Source organism: Poecilia reticulata, linkage group LG16, assembly GCF_000633615.1.
Source record: "Poecilia reticulata strain Guanapo linkage group LG16, Guppy_female_1.0+MT, whole genome shotgun sequence".
Classification (NCBI taxonomy): domain Eukaryota; kingdom Metazoa; phylum Chordata; class Actinopteri; order Cyprinodontiformes; family Poeciliidae; genus Poecilia; species Poecilia reticulata.
Window position 1 is genome coordinate 3,252,012 of NC_024346.1, and position 15,728 is coordinate 3,267,739.

At 39.5% G+C, this 15,728-nt stretch overlaps 1 protein-coding gene across 11 annotated transcripts in view; it reads left to right on the plus strand.

The window, feature by feature from the left end:
- The window catches only part of mef2d (myocyte enhancer factor 2d), a 108,278-nt gene that overhangs the window by 3,615 nt on the left and 88,935 nt on the right, over positions 1-15,728 (plus strand). Inside the window, exon 2 of one of the 11 annotated variants that reach the window (XM_017309561.1) lies at positions 12,360-12,419. The exons of the other annotated variants lie outside the window; for them this stretch is intronic. The gene's annotated coding sequence lies outside the window, so the exon portion shown is untranslated. The remainder of the gene's footprint in view (positions 1-12,359; positions 12,420-15,728) is intronic. 11 annotated transcript variants of the gene reach the window in all.

The following is a 15,728-nucleotide window of genomic DNA, read 5'->3' on the forward strand; positions in this document are numbered from 1 at the left end:
TACTGCTGGACAGAGCGTGAAGTTCAAGTTTGTCATGTAAAAAAGGCCCCAGCATTGTTTAATTTTAAAGTTCTCCACAAAAAAAAAAAAAAAAAAACACAGGTGAAGTGACATCTAATCCAAATACTAAATGAGAGATGGGTCATAACTTTCTCACGTTAAATCACTGCACTCCAGAAAGGCAAATAAGGTAAACCTGTTTAATATTTACACAAGAATTACACATTCAGACTTTCATATGAAGATAAGCCTGTTCTATCCAAACAGTTTGAAGCAAAGAGAAAACTTCAGTCCGGGGAGTACCAGATCAGAGCTTCTGAAGTGAGATCTTCAAGACGGTGTCAGAACTTAATCCATATATCTGAACTTGCTGATGTCAAATCATCTGTCGTCTCTCGTGTTTTCCTTTCATTTTGAGTTCAAAATAAAACAAACTGAAACCTGCTGGGCCCTTTGACCCATTTTTGAAGCTGTCAGCATTTTAACACTCATCCTCATAAACATCCAAACAACCTGCACGAGTCCCATTGAGTGTAGCACCTAGTTAAAACACAATAGTTGCGCAAGTAAATCCTCAACACCTTCTACAGTAATTGTATCAGTAAAGGCATAAAAATGACAATTAACTAAGAAAGTCTGGAGTAGGAGGATTACAACACCCACCCATGGATCCCCTTTTGTCAGAGGTATGAGCACAATCTGGATTGTGTCTGATAAACCAGCGTTCTCTCTGCTGTTTCTGACAAGATGCCAAAGCTAATGGGAGTGCTGACCCCCTGCTGCTCTTTTATCTCCTCTTTTCTTTCCATGTGAAACTGGGCGAAGAGTCCTTCCTCTCTGATGCTCATTTATACTGACCCACTTCTCAAGTTTTAAAAATCCTACACGACCGTCGTGTTCTCCTTCGGATTAAACCGGGAATATCTTGTGCATCTTGGCGGAATGGACAGAAAGCTGATGGTGCACATAAGGTGTACAGTCTGATACCTCTCTTTACATCGTGTTCCTGCAGTAGCGAGGATCTAAATCTCTGTAGGGCTCTTCCCCTTAAAGCATTTACTCACACAGTGTCACCAACCACATATTGAACTAAATATTGTAGCTGGACTTGTTCAGTGAAAGAGGGCTTAAGCTCAAGATAACTTATAGGCTCAGCTTGAGTAATGGACTTTTGTGTCTCTGAGAAGCATGACCGCAGGAAAGCTGTACTCCGCTTTTTATTGATGAAGTAAAGCTCCATGGAGGGCAGCTCATAAGGAGACTGTTTTCTCTTGAAAATAATCTTGAAATTAAATTCTGAAAATCAAGTTTTTATGGAGAAATCTAGCTGGGTTTGTAGCTGCCAGGTGACTTCAGTCAAAACACTAATTTAAATAAGTGTAATCACTTCCTCCCGGTGCTGCTTCCTGCTGAATTTCAAAGACAGGCAGTCAGTCGTTGCGCTCTGAACGCATTAGAAATGGTCAGGGTCTGTCACTGGCATGTCCAAGTGAGAGAGCGTATCTGAACACACACCTGTGTGGTCCCCAGTAATCTCGGTGGAGTGCAGTTGGAATCAGGTGTTGGAGACTGCAGATAAAGATGGATGATTGTTCTGCTGATTAATTCTTATTTAATAACTGTCATTTTCCTGTAAAATCTCAGGATATTCTGATCAATGTCAGTTTGCTTTCCTTTTCTTTAGTGGAGAGGAAAGGCCCATTTTTTTATTTTTTACTTCAAATCTTTAAAGTATTTTAATTTATAACAGCAAAATGGAGCTGCTTAGACATTTTGGGTCATTCACACCAACCCTGTTTGATCTGCTTTAATCAAGCTGTAGTTTGTTAGGATGTCTGGTTCATTTGGTGAGGTATGAATGTGTAATCAAACTCTGATGCGGACCAAAAGAGTGAACTATCGTCTGCTTCAGAGCAAGGTTTTAGATCTGTTGAAGTGAACTATGGTGCGGTTTGAATGCATATGCGGATGCAAGCGCTCTGCAGACCACTTCAAAAGAAGGTAGCGGACTATAGTGCAGGGCATTCTGGGTAAATACAACCAAAACAAGCACTTAGTCTGGCGCTATATGGAGAAATGTCTTTTTCCAAAGAGAAATCCTACAAACGCTAAAATCTGACACCACCCCATTTTTATTTACACTTTGTGACACAGTAAGTTGTACTCAGTATCTTCTTCAGAGGTTTTCATGTTGTTTCATTCAGTGGTTTTTGGTGGAGCGCCACCACAGGCGAGTGGGTGTACAGGTTTTAAAAAGGATTGGTTAGTTTAAAACTCCACCGGTTAGTGTTTCCTGTAAATGTTTGGTTACACGGAAACTACATCATAAAATCTACACCATTCCCAATCGTACAATCTTTTTTAGCTTTTGCACTTTAAACTGAAATGAGTCGATTATTGCCTTCTCACAACAGAGTTCCCTCAGAGCTGGCAGATGTAATCCTCATCAGAAACTCTGGTCCATAATTTCCCAGGAGGGTCTGAAAAATGACCCAATAGCTCAAAGAGGAAAGGTCATTTAAATCTCAAAAGTAGAGTTGGAATGAGCATAGTCGTTGCTTAAAACATATCAAATCCCACCACTCGGTAATGTCGTCAGTGTTCAGACTGCCCTCCATTAATCAGAGCTGAACTCATGAGCAAATAAAGCTTCATAAATTTGGTCCTTGGCATATATTCCAGAGCTCTCCATTAGTCAAGAAGACTGTTAAGCTCGTATAATGTGGAGCTCTGAGCACTAATTGAGGTCTCATATGTACTAATTAATGTGTTTGTTGGTCATTCTGGATGTTGAAGAGGTTTAATAATTGCAGCGATCTGTGCATGTAAAGTGTTTTATGTTTCTGTACCCCCAAAATAAAAACGAGACGAAAATTAAAAGAGAAGATGGAGAGTGTCTGCTCTGAATAGAGGTGAGTTGTTAATGCAGCTTCCATGTTGCGGAGGGTGAGTCACCTGCCACCTCATTGATTTACCTGTTTACCTTTTCAGCTCAACCTTAGCCATGTCCAATACCACAGCATCAGTGTCGGAGATGTGTTTCTCTGCGCGTTCCCTTGCAGCTGAACCGTGCACTCATCCCACAACGGCGCAGAAACCTTTCTTGTATGTCGGGTTAGACAAGCATGCCCCCTTGTCTGCCGTCAAACTGAAAGTCTCGCACCACAAGCCACGCTTAAATGAATGGAAAGGAGAAGCAGCAGAAAGGAGCAATTACTACCTGCTCTGCTTGTGTTGCTTTCATGGCCTCTTTTTGTGTGCTGATTCCAGGGCAGATTTTTGTCCGTGGCTGTTCCCACGCTGAGCGAGGAGAACAGGAAGAACTCAGCAACACAGCAGGCCTCTACCTTCTGCTGTTATGGCTATGATTCAATCATTGCAGGGTAACACTTTACCCTGACACAGTGAAACAGGGAAGAAATGTCCTCGCTCCCTCTCCACTAATGGAACTCAAAGCTAAAGGTGTTTCTGTACAAAGAGGGGGACATCAGTTTTTTAATGCGAGAAGTAGCTGCAGAAAGCCTCACCTCACAATCCTCGCTCCCCCTGCTGTGATTTCCAAATGGCCTCCCTTCTGTGTTCGCGGCCAGACCAGCTCCATGCAGCACGCTGGGAGCTGCACCTGGCAAGACTTTCACCTCTACTGGTGAAAAGTTCACTGTTTTACATTCCTGGATTTGGCTTTTTCTTTACTTTCATTGCCCCAAATTAGAAGCAAACAAAGCAAAGCTTGTTGACTAAAGACACATGACTCACTGTTTGCTGTCATCAGTGGTCAAAACTCCAAAACGCAGTCAGACATAACGTGGGTAGGAGTAGTACCAGCAGTAGTAGCTTAACTGGAAAATGTTCCTACTAGAGTAAAAAGACAAAAAATACAGAATTTCTGTTGAGTGACTCTTATTAACTGGTGTTTAAATGAGTGACCAGATTTGACATATTTTAGCTTTATTGGCCCTGACCAGCGACCAGCTTCTTGGTAATTATCCCACTTGTAAACATTGTAAATTTACACCATACCACTGCAGTTAAATTTTTATTTTGTCCTGGAGTATTGTGTGGTGCAGTTGATGGAGCGGCCGACCCGTACGGAAGAGCCTAGAGTCCTGGTCGTGGTTGACCTGGGTTTGATTCCCGACCTCTGTACATTTGCTTCATGTCTTTCACTGTTCCATCTGCTTCCTCCTGTCTACCTAGAGTCAGAAAAATGGAAAAAGGCCATTAGCATCTAACAAAAATAGATAATGAAAAATAAAAAAGTTTTTTATCCGAAAGGGAAATTGAATATCATGACTCATATCTTCAATATGTTGATGTGGATGGTGATTTTGTGGGCAGGCAGGTTCTCTGGTAGCAGCACTGCTAATCCAACTCATTTGCTTTTGCCACTTCCGTTTAAATCACTGGGAAAAACTGGGCAGAGAGACTTTGGAGTCGGGTTAATGATCCTTAACCATTATGATCAATGGGAGAGATGGACTGAACTTCCTTCTTGTCTCTTTGGTCGTGCTCTGCATCCATGACGCCTCCTTTTCAACTTGTCTGAGATTTGAGGCCGTCGTTCACCTATGACTTGATATTTTGAGATGTTAATCAGCTCCTCTTTGTTCTAAAATAACCTTGTTGCTATGGTTACACATGGTGGCAAAACCCCTCAAAATACTCAAATCTTGTATGTTTTATTTATTTATTTTTAATCCTGTTCTGAGAAATGCACCAAAGCAACTGAGAGAAACTGTAAAATAGACAAGTTTTGGAGGCGGTCTCAGATATTCAGATTTTAGCCATTTGCTGTTCCCTAACTCTCCAACTCCGTGTACTATTAGCAACGTAAGATAGTTATTACATACCTCTCTCTATTATATTCATTCAGACTGAGCCAGCTCACAAATAGAGTGTAAAGCACTACATGTGCCTCTGATCATTTTGTTAAAATATCACCTCGTCAGGCCAGAGCATCTGTCAGAGTTTCTCTTTATTTTGAGCGTGACCCTGACTCGCATCAACCTTAAATGTACCTTCACTACAGCCTTGCTGAAAATGGATCCAAACATGCAGTCAGGAGGCTGGAAAGTCCTTTAATCCATTTTCTTTATCTTGGCTTCCACATCATCACAGACAACACTACCAGATGTTTTCATCCACCTGTTGGAGCAAATCCTGGGCATTTTCCTGATTAATAGCATTTTGTTGACCTTTTAATGCTGTCTGGGAAAACAGTAAATTATTGATAATGGAAACAGCCATCAGTCATACCCAGCTGTGATAGCCAGCTGTAAATATGATTTGTTTTTTTGTGCTCACCTAGCTGGGTCAACAGGATTTGGCAGTGCAGTTTTGCTGTTATGGATGTAAAGCAAAAAACCAAAACCTGTTCTCTTACCCAGATCTGATTCCTGTATTTCATGAAGCTCCTGATTCAGCGCTCATAAGGTGCTGATCAACAGGTTAAACACCAATTAGGCTAATGAGCAAATGATGAGAAGAGAAGAAGATATGGAGGGGGATCCTCTGTTCAAAGCTTGAGGAGGTGATGTACACCCACTTTTAGGAAGACGGGGGCTTGTGTGTGTTTTTGTGAAGTGGTAGCTTGAGTGTTTTTTTTTTCTACTGTGAAGAGGGATGTTGATTATGTTTGTGCAGGATGAAGACTGCCTCCAACAGCTTGATGGTGTTTTTTTCTTGGTTTATCTGTTTGTGTTAGACATCCTGTGGTTTGGATGAGCTCATCAGCTGCTGCTTTGCAGTCAGGAGGACAGTTAGCCAATTTGTAAAACAATAAATAAAATATAATAATAAAGCTGACCTATAGTTAAAGCTAATGTGCATTTTTATTCATTTTAACTGTAGAAATTGGTGTAATTGTTTACATTGATGACAACTGTATGGTGTATCTGGACAATATAATTATGACCAGATAGTCACTGCACTGCGCGATTTTTTAATTTTGAATGTAAAAAGAATCCAAAATAAAAAAAAATAGTAGAATAAGGATGAACACGAAACCAGATGTTTTTCTGTAATCGGTCAAACACTTGCATCCCAGTATGAAATGTACAAAATGTCAACATTGTTTACCTGGAAACGAGACAGTGTTGCCCGTTGCTGGTCAACACTGTCCTTTATTGAAGTTAACCTGGTCATTTGCTTAATCTCTCGAATTGGCTCTTGAATTAGAGCTTCTGTGAAAAATGCAAATCAAGACCCGAATGTCATCCAAATCAAATGACGTCTTATGTCTGGATTGGTAGCATATGAATATAGTGGCATCATTGTGAGACACAGAAAGTATTATTACACTACCAAATTACCTTTTCATAATTTGCTAATTTTTTCTTAGTTTGAATGGTGCAGTAAATATTTAAAGATTCCTAACATTCAAATTTGATCAAATCAGAAAAACAGGAAAATTTTAAGTGCAAATATTTGTAGTTAATTAGTTTAATTTCTCCATCAATACCTTCTTTATGTTTTTGATTCCTTAATTTTGCCACCAAGTCATTCATTTGGACCTGACTTTAATTCTTCTGCTTTTCTTTTGTGCAAAATATGCCTGGCTTTAAATAAATATTAAATAACACCTTTCTATACATCTGATTCTAATAGGATTTTGAACTAAATTGGTTTGAGAAAGTATTTTTGGGCATTTGAAGAAATTCTGCAGTAACCAGGATGCAAAGTATTCAACTGGTATTCATTTCACCATAACTATCACTATCACTAATCAAAAGCACAAACATAGGCATACAAATCTGTCCTTTTTGTGACATGTTGATATAAAGGTAGATTTTCTTATGTTGAAAATGTCTATGCATCTATCGTTGTGCTTTTCTGCAAATACAAATTGAGAAGAGAACCTTAGCTGCTTTATGGATGTTTTATGGCTGGTGAGCTAATATTCAAACTTAACATGAGACCTGGATATATTTTTTAAATCTAAGTTATAAATTAGGAAAAAAAAAATCTTCCTTTGTTCATGTGTGTAGGTCATATAACATGCATGATGCCTTACTCAGAACAACCTAGGTATGTAGTGCCGTCTCATTTTAACCATCGGGCAAACTTTGCCTGTTTACCTTTTTCTCATTGTACCAAGCTCCTAAAATGACAATAGTTCACCAGCTTGCAGAATTTTTAGTTTAATTAAATGGAAAATCCAGACTGCAGCAGCTTTTCTTTCCACCCACTCTGCTTGTCTGACAGGTGATCTGTTGATGTGCAGAGTCAGTCACATCGAGGGCTCAGAAATAAAACTGGTGACAAAATTAAGAAGAAATGCCACAAATTACTTCTTAGAATGTCATTTGAAAATATCTTCCCCTTAGCCAAAAGCCTTCAGGGGAACTGATTAAGACATTGTGTTGCTTTATTTGCATAAAATGCTTTCTTCTATATGAAAGGATGTGTTTAAGAGTAATGTCTGTCTCCAGGGAGAGTCACTAAGTTTGTTTCTTTAAATAAACTGTAATCATTAGAAAGGGAGCCATCAAAAAGCTTTGGTTATGCCTTTGTTAATGTGGCAGAAATTACCATCTGACAAAGTTAAACTTCATGAGAGCCTCTGGGTATTGATGGTGCAATAAATCATAATTTGTCTTCTTTCTTCTCTTAATTTGACTGACTTCTAATATTTTGGTAGAGGGTCAGCAATAGTTGAAACATCAGCAAGTGTTAATTCAGAATTTATAAATATTAAACAAACATATGATTCAGTAATTACACATAACTATTAGAGCTTTTAGGCTGATTCAGTGACTATGAATAATTTTTTACAGAAACTGGTAAAAACACCATTGCAATAACTAAACATACTGAAAATAAAGGTAGGTTTTGGCAAGAAGCTCTTTATTCTGAGAATATTCTGTAACAGACGTCGAGGTTGTTAAAATGTATGCTTGAGTCCAAAATGGCACCAAGGTTTCTTGGTTGTCTTGGTGAAGACGGTATATGTAGAACAAGCTACTTTACCTAAATGTGAATTTCATTTGAAACAAGCAGGCCGTCAGTGTATTAACTTTTAATGCTAAACAACCAGTACTCTGCCTGCAGCTATATACCTTTTTCTCATTTGCAAAGCTGTGCTGAAACATTCAGATTCAGTCGGTTCATTGGTCAGACGCATCTCCTCCAACACCTTCCAGACATGGGTCACTTGTGTGGGCAACACCATAAGCTCCGTGCCGAACTGCTGAAGAACCTTAAACCAGGCTTTGGATGTAATATTGTCCGTACGTAATTAACCTCAAAGTTTTATTTCATTAAGTGGCACACAAATGGCCAAAAAATAAAACTATGTAAAATAAGAAACTTTATGAACGCACTTATACATTCTGTGCCAACTTTCAGTACAAGATCTGCTTTGACAATCTGCTGCTGTGGACTGGCATGCAGTCCGTACCAACGACAGGATGCAAATCTCAGAGCTGAGAGGAAAATTTTATGGAAAAGATTGACATTTGTTTTAAAACATGATTTTATCTAGATAATTTATGAGTCAGGTGCCTTGTTAGGATTTCAAAGACTCATATTTCATATCTCAGTTTAACTTCAAGTTGTGCTTTTAGATTGTTTATGTGGTGTTTCTAATGAAATGTGATTTGAAACCTTGGAAGGTTATGTCGCAAAGAAAATGCTTGTTTTGTTGTGGCTGCCTGGTTGAGTGGCAACTGTTGGTCTCCGTTTACACCACAACAGCAGCGCACAGCCGCCAAGTTCAAGCAGAACGTTTGATCCCAAATTCTTGTTTGCCAAAATTTGCTCCTTCTGCCGACTGTGAGTCCAGCTTCAATTTGAATCCATCCCTCTGTGGTTTACCACAGACTTTCCATTCACGCGCCACATAAACAGACAGCTGCAGAAAATTCCTCCTTTGTGTTCTTTAATGATGGATTCTGGGCAGGGTGGCCTAAACTTTAAAGAGACTGTGCTGTACTTTGAAAGGTCACAGGACTCCGTGGCAGGCCGTTGTGAATGCTCACCTTCCCATCTAGACTGAACAAAAATGACAGATTTTGGTGATGATTTAAAGGTGGAATAAATGGTAGCTGCTAAAAATTGAGCAATACACAGGTTTGTCCTCTTTGTCTGTGTCTAGCATACTCCAAAGATTTGTTACATAAAACCAGAACTGATGTATAAATAAAGTCAAACGAATCAGAGTGGTAAATCCCTCTGTTGATTTGTTTTATCCTAAAAATATCTTATTCAGCACTAAATATATCCAGTTGCCTAAGAAGAATTTAGTGGAAAGACCAGCTTTGGAACCGAGATGGAAATCTGACCCCGTTTTCTCTGCAATATGGGAAGAGATGAGCAAATAAAACACAGATGGCATGTAAAATGTATTTTGATGATAGATCCTAAAATCTTCTTGAATCTGCAGTTCCTAATACATTCATCTGAGTTTTTATGATGTTTCACTGATGGATCTTACTTCCTTTGTGTCATTGGAACTCTTTTACTACTACACTCTTTCCACATTAAATCTTTTAGAATAATCTTTACCAACCAAAGGTTACCTTAGAAAAAGCCAACTAAATGGACATTGCAGTGGGTATGTGGTGGTATTAAAGGCCTTTGCTCTTAGATCAAGACCCATTGCATCCATCTAGGTAAAATGCAACTTGCACCCAAAACATTTTGGAGGACGAATCTTTCTCAATTTATAATGTTATATTTCTGCATTTTTACCAGGGATGCCAATGAATGATCACTGTAGTATCATCTGCTTCTGTCAGTCTTGATATAACTGTGTGGCAATAACATCTTGTATTATTGTTTTCCTGATGAGCAATACATGGAAACAATACTTTTCAGCTTAGCAACTGATTGCAGAATCTAATGGTTAAGACCTTCCACATCGCTCTATCCTCTTGAGGTTTATTAGAAATGCATAACCTGGCCTACTTTTGATATGTGTAATAGCAGTGGACACTGCATCACATGTATGTGAAACATTTCATAACCACAAATTCTGTATTTTGTAACCCAGCTGGACTACAAGGTTACTGACATCAGTGGAAATCCAGTAAGAGCTGCAGATACCAGGAGGATTACTGAGAATCTGAATCGACAGCATTATATTCAGCTTAGATTAAGGTTCCAGTGTTCAATGACTCAAACTGCAATCTACACTCTGTAGGTTTCATAGGAGGTCTGCCTTGTGTTGTTGCCAGAGACCTCTGAAAACACTGCCATGCAATAGGAAAAAAGAGGGAAGTGAGAAGAATATAGCAGTTAGGAGCTGGATCAAGAAATGTTGCTCGCCTACAACACACCACAAAAACATCTTTAAAAGGAAGTTTTATACAAGTTTCCTTACTTTAAAATTTGGGAGTACTCCACCTCTGACACATTTATTGTTATTCATAAAACCTCAATAAGTGGAAAGTCTTTTGCTGACTTACAGTATACCTGTACTTTAACTTTCACTATGTCTCACTTATGCCGTGTCACAGCAACTACCGGATTGTTAAATTCTTATTACCCAGAAAGAGAGGAAAGAAAAGAAGAGAACTAAAGCACACTCACACTGCTGGCTTTGATGTCTGTGGTTATAATAACTTGATTTATTATACATTGTAACTCTTTATTTCTTCTTGCATGCTGAAAGACATCAAGAAGCATGCATAAGTAATGAACGTCACTGCTGGAACCTTTTCCCTTGTTGGAATTCCAACACATTTCAGCAGCAGCGGCACCACATTCCTTCAGATGTCGTCGTCCTTGACGCAGCTCAGTAATTACTGACTTACTTTTTTTGGCTTCCACGCTTGCCTTGTTTCTCCCATTGTAATGCTGGCTCAGCTACATCTCTGTGGTGCCAAAATTTATGACGATCATCGCTGATAAATGACGCGGGATTGACTCGGTGACCACAGAGATTTTTGAAAACAAAAGTCTTGTAAAATAACCATGTGGTGTAGATTAGATATGGACAGAAACTGTGATTTATCTCAGTATTTTGTGTGTGTTTATGTTTTGCCAATCACATTGTAGGGTATATTTGTGCACATTTTGAGTGGGTGTTTGTGATGAAAATTGGGTGATTTTCAGTTGTCACTTTTATGGTCAGAACATGTGTCATTGCCGCCATGCTTACGGGGCTACGATGGCGTGAGAGCAGGGGCTTCTGGCCGGTGTTTTGGCACAGCTGAAATAGCAAGCAGCAGAGCCAGGAGCTGAAACTCTACACCCGAGCCTCTGACATCTCACTAACTTCTTCTTCTCCTGTCTTTTCTACACTCCAACTCTTCCCTGCTTTTCTCTAATCTGAAATCCCTGCATTCGTCCTTATCGTGCCCATCTCTACTCATCATTCTGGCCTTCCCCAATAAAATTCCTCCTACACCTTTTATCAACTTTTAGTGAATCTCAGAGGTTACAGCCTCATTTGAATATTTTAATGCACATGAACCTCTTCCTACTGGGGCGTGGCATCATTTTACAGTTACACAGCTGTGGTGTTGTTATGGGACCATCTGCTGCAGGGCTCATTAAGATAGCCACAAGCTAATGTGAAGAAAGACTATTTGGAAATGAAGGGACGGGGCTGTGAGAGGGAGGCTGCTTATTCATCCTCGTTCCTCTTCTGTTGTACAATAGCAATTACTCAGAGTTGGGAAAGCTTCCAGGGAGAGAAGAAGAAGTGGTAGGAGGAGGTGGAAGAATCTCAATCCTTTTCAACCTCTTGGAAGTTGCACAATGTCTTATGCTTTCGTATTGAGGTGTTATGCAGTTCTGACTCCATGCATGTGTGTTTGGAAATTAATAGAACAACTCGCACTCCATCTGTTCTTGCATGAGAGTTTTATTCAGGCACAGAATTTTAGCATTCATATTTTCCTACTGTTGATTAGCTTTACTTTTATTTCCAATAATTTGAAAAAAATATCTTGTAATTGGTTCTCACACAGTTTCTTACCTTTCCATTCATGTTGGCGTATTGAAAAGTTGATGTGGGTCTAAGCATGAGGAAATGGTGTTAGTTCTGTAAACACTCCTATTACTGATTTAAGTTTAATCTTTGAATTTTGTGTCAAGTAATTAGAGACTTTATTAATCAGAAGCTAAGGCCAGACATCGTCTCATTTTGGTGACTCAAACCAGTTGACATGCTGTGGTTGGAAAGTCTTCATTAGTGCTGGTTAAGTGTCTGCATAATGTAGAATTGGATGATAAGTGCAGAATAAATTATGTTTCCTGTCGGCTTTTCAGGCTAGAGCTGCACAATATTAGAAAATCTTACAATGGCAATAATATTGATAACATTTTCAATGGCAAAATGGGTTTCGCTAAATGCTGATTTTCTTTTTTTCTTTTCTTTCTGTCTGTGCTACCATCACCTTCAACATTTCAAGCAACGTAATTTGTGTGCAGTGTGATGATCTGCTGCTGGGAGACTCTGTCCTACTGGCTAAGTAAGTTTATAACACTTGGAACATATTGGCCAACAACTGTTGTACTCTTGTCCTTTGTGACATGAAGCTTTAACTGTAGCTATTAAATGTTTCAACATGTCCAGAAATCTTGACAGTCGGGCTTAGCTGAAGATCCAGTTTCATATGTGTAGAAAGGCGATGGTTTGGAGAATTTAGATCGTTATCTTCTTAGGTCATAGAAACACATTGCACAAAGGCAATAGTGTGAGAGGCCTGTTAATGTTCTAATGATGGTCCCTCTATTTGCTTACACATTCCTTTAAAATGCAGACCAAAACCTCCTGTTCTGATTGGTCAGTTTCAGTTCTCAAAATATATCCACTTTGGGGAAAAAAAAAAAAAACAAACTTTGTTGGAAGTGTAACAAATTTGTTCGTGCAACAGTATGCAAATGCGTATGACATGTTTTTCTCTGTAGAGACTGATGGTGGCAGGATGCAGTGTTGTATTTTTAGGTGCCATGACTTCATGCTCGCTGTGCTGTTAACATGTCTGACTAGTTGGATGGAGTTTCACAGCCACTGATGCCCATGCCTGATAGTGACTGAGTCTATCACTCTGGGCGACTGGTTGCTACATCACGATGATGGATATGAAAGAAGGTGGAAAGAATTGTGGGTTACTCTTATCAGTATTTAACAACATTGCAGCTGCAGAGTTTTCAAATAATAAGTTCAACATCAAGTTTGTGTTTGGTGATTTAAAACAGAAAAATAACTTCAGAAGCCAATCAGATTATAGATCTGAGATCTGATATCCTCTCCAAGCTAAACATCTTTAGCAAATGGCTAAGATTCAGATTTATCTGCCAGTCGGTGGAGAAAAGTTAGATAACAACTTTCGACTTTGTGATGACAGACTGTGATGTTTGAAAGGCTTTCAGAATCACTTGTCAGGTGTTTTCATAGTTCCTGTTGATTTCTATCTGTGGTTTAGTCGAAGAAAACAAATGACACATTACCAAGCTTGTTTCAGTTACTTGCTTTGCTCTAGGAAGAAGTAGGACAAAATGAGTGACTACTATAAGCTTGGCTTTAACTGGACTTACATTTTGGAGTGTTTACTTTGTCTGTGATGAAAACCCTTTAGTCTAAGAAACTTTAAAGGCCTATTTCTTTTCTTTTGGAATTATGAAAAGGTCTTCAGACGGACTAAATTTGAGCTCAGAGAGCATTTAGATGCCCTCATGGCTCTTTAAAGTGCATCTGAAAAGCATTTCTCTGCTCTGATGTAGAAACTCGGCTCACGGCATCAGCAAGAAGTGTTTCTTTAGCGAGCAAAAACACAGCAGAGCTTTCAGTCGATAGAGAGTGCACTTATTTTCTGGCGGGCCGTGTCAGTGCAGGCATTAGATAACGTTTTATTTGATGGTGTTCAATGGCTGACTCGTCCTCACCTCTCGCCCAGGCCTCTCCTGCTCTTCAGCCCACATGCGCTCCCATGTAAAAACCGAACCGTACAGACATCCACCCACTGACTCGCTCTCAGAAGCACACACTCCCCGCTCTCCGCATCCTTCCTCTGGAGAATTCTGGCAGTTGTTTATGTTATTGAACTGGTTATCACATTACAGCTGGAACATCACCAGGCTTGGAGAGAAAGACTCCTGCCGCTTTCTCAAGAAAGGAAGAGAAAGCAGCAAAAGTGCAAAGGAGAGGCAAGAGCAGAGGGAAGATGAGACGAGCATATGCTGTATTGTTATAGCTCTGCATTCAGATCATCAGACCATGCTTCTAACTTCAGATACAAATATTTACTTCTTAGACAGCGTACTCTACTGCAGATATTTTTTAATTAACATTCTATGTTTATATCAGTGTATGGGTTTCCACTGAAAAGTGCTATCCTTATACCAGTGACAGCACCAGGGAGTGGTGACAACATTGACTTTAACGACATTAAACTTTAAAAGAAGATCTGGAGGGATGGCTGAAGCAGTGCTAGGATTCCCCAAAACAATTATAGCTCATGCTTTTACAAGTTATTGAGCTAAAAAATTCTATTTCAATACAAAGAATGGAAAACTTTGCAATAAATGGACCTTTGACTCATTGAAAAATGAGTGTGTGAGGACCCTTAGTCTAAAGTGACATTGACATTTTTATGAGAACATGTTAAATTAGACTAAAATGCCCCTCTGACATGTCTCCTGGAGTTACAAGCACTTTCTTCAACCATCTGTTCCAGCAGCAGTGTTGCAGTTGGTAGAAATTGCAGCTGCCCCTGGTAGAATCCAGACAAACAGTCCCCATGAAAGTAAGACAAACAAAAGAAACCTAAAAAATGACGTACCAACTTGCATTTATTATGTGCTGTGCTGCGAGGCATGAATTAGGGATGAATTATTCCTGCAACGTTAAGTAGCAGAATAATGGTACCTTTTGCTTCAATCAAAAAAGAGGAAATGGAAAAAAGGTTTCGTGGTTTTAAACTCCTCTCTAAAAGTTCAGAAAACTTCTTGCTGTTTTGCACACCCAGCAAGAAAACCTAATCCTGAGATGATTTTTTTCCCCTCCTTTTCACCCCATGGTTTTGTTAAAAGAAGTGCTGCGCTTTCAAATCCCCTCTCTTCTTCTCAGCTTTGCTCCCTTTCTACAAACAGATACTGCTCGTCCTAAATATCCTGCATTTCACCACAATTCACTTCGTCTGACAAAAGCATTTGGAGAATGTTCATGAGGGCTGCTGGTATCTCCAAATTCCTGAATAAGGCTTCTGTGATACTCTGCTTGCATCAAAGCAGGAATCTAATAACGCCTGAGATTAGCTGCTGGTGTCTCAGTGGAAGGAAAAAAGTTTCCTCTCCAAACAAAGAGACTGTAAGGGTGAAAAGAAGTCGATTCAGACGTGGGTTGACTCAAGTGTGACCTTTAGGATTAGAAGATCTGGATCTGGTCAAGCTGTGATTAATATCACACAGTGGTGATTGAATTGAAAACCTGCGTATTGTAGGTTAAAATGATTATGGATTAAAAAGACGGCATGGTTTCCTGCTCAATGCCTCCACCAGCTCCACTGAAATTAAGCAGAGGAGCTTAGTGCTTTTAGCTGGTAGTTCTGGTCCATAGTAGCATCTGTTATAGTCGGACCCAGCATACACACGCTCCGACCACTCAAACACATGCAAGAGGATCATGAAGCCATGTTTTAATGCACTGAGGGGGAAGACAAGAGTGTATGTGCGAGTAGGTGGGTGACTCAGTATAAAGGAAGGCTTTTCACAGAGGACAATTCCTCTGGAGTCACAACAGGTGTGTGTGTGAATTGCAGAGAGGTATTATGAGCTGG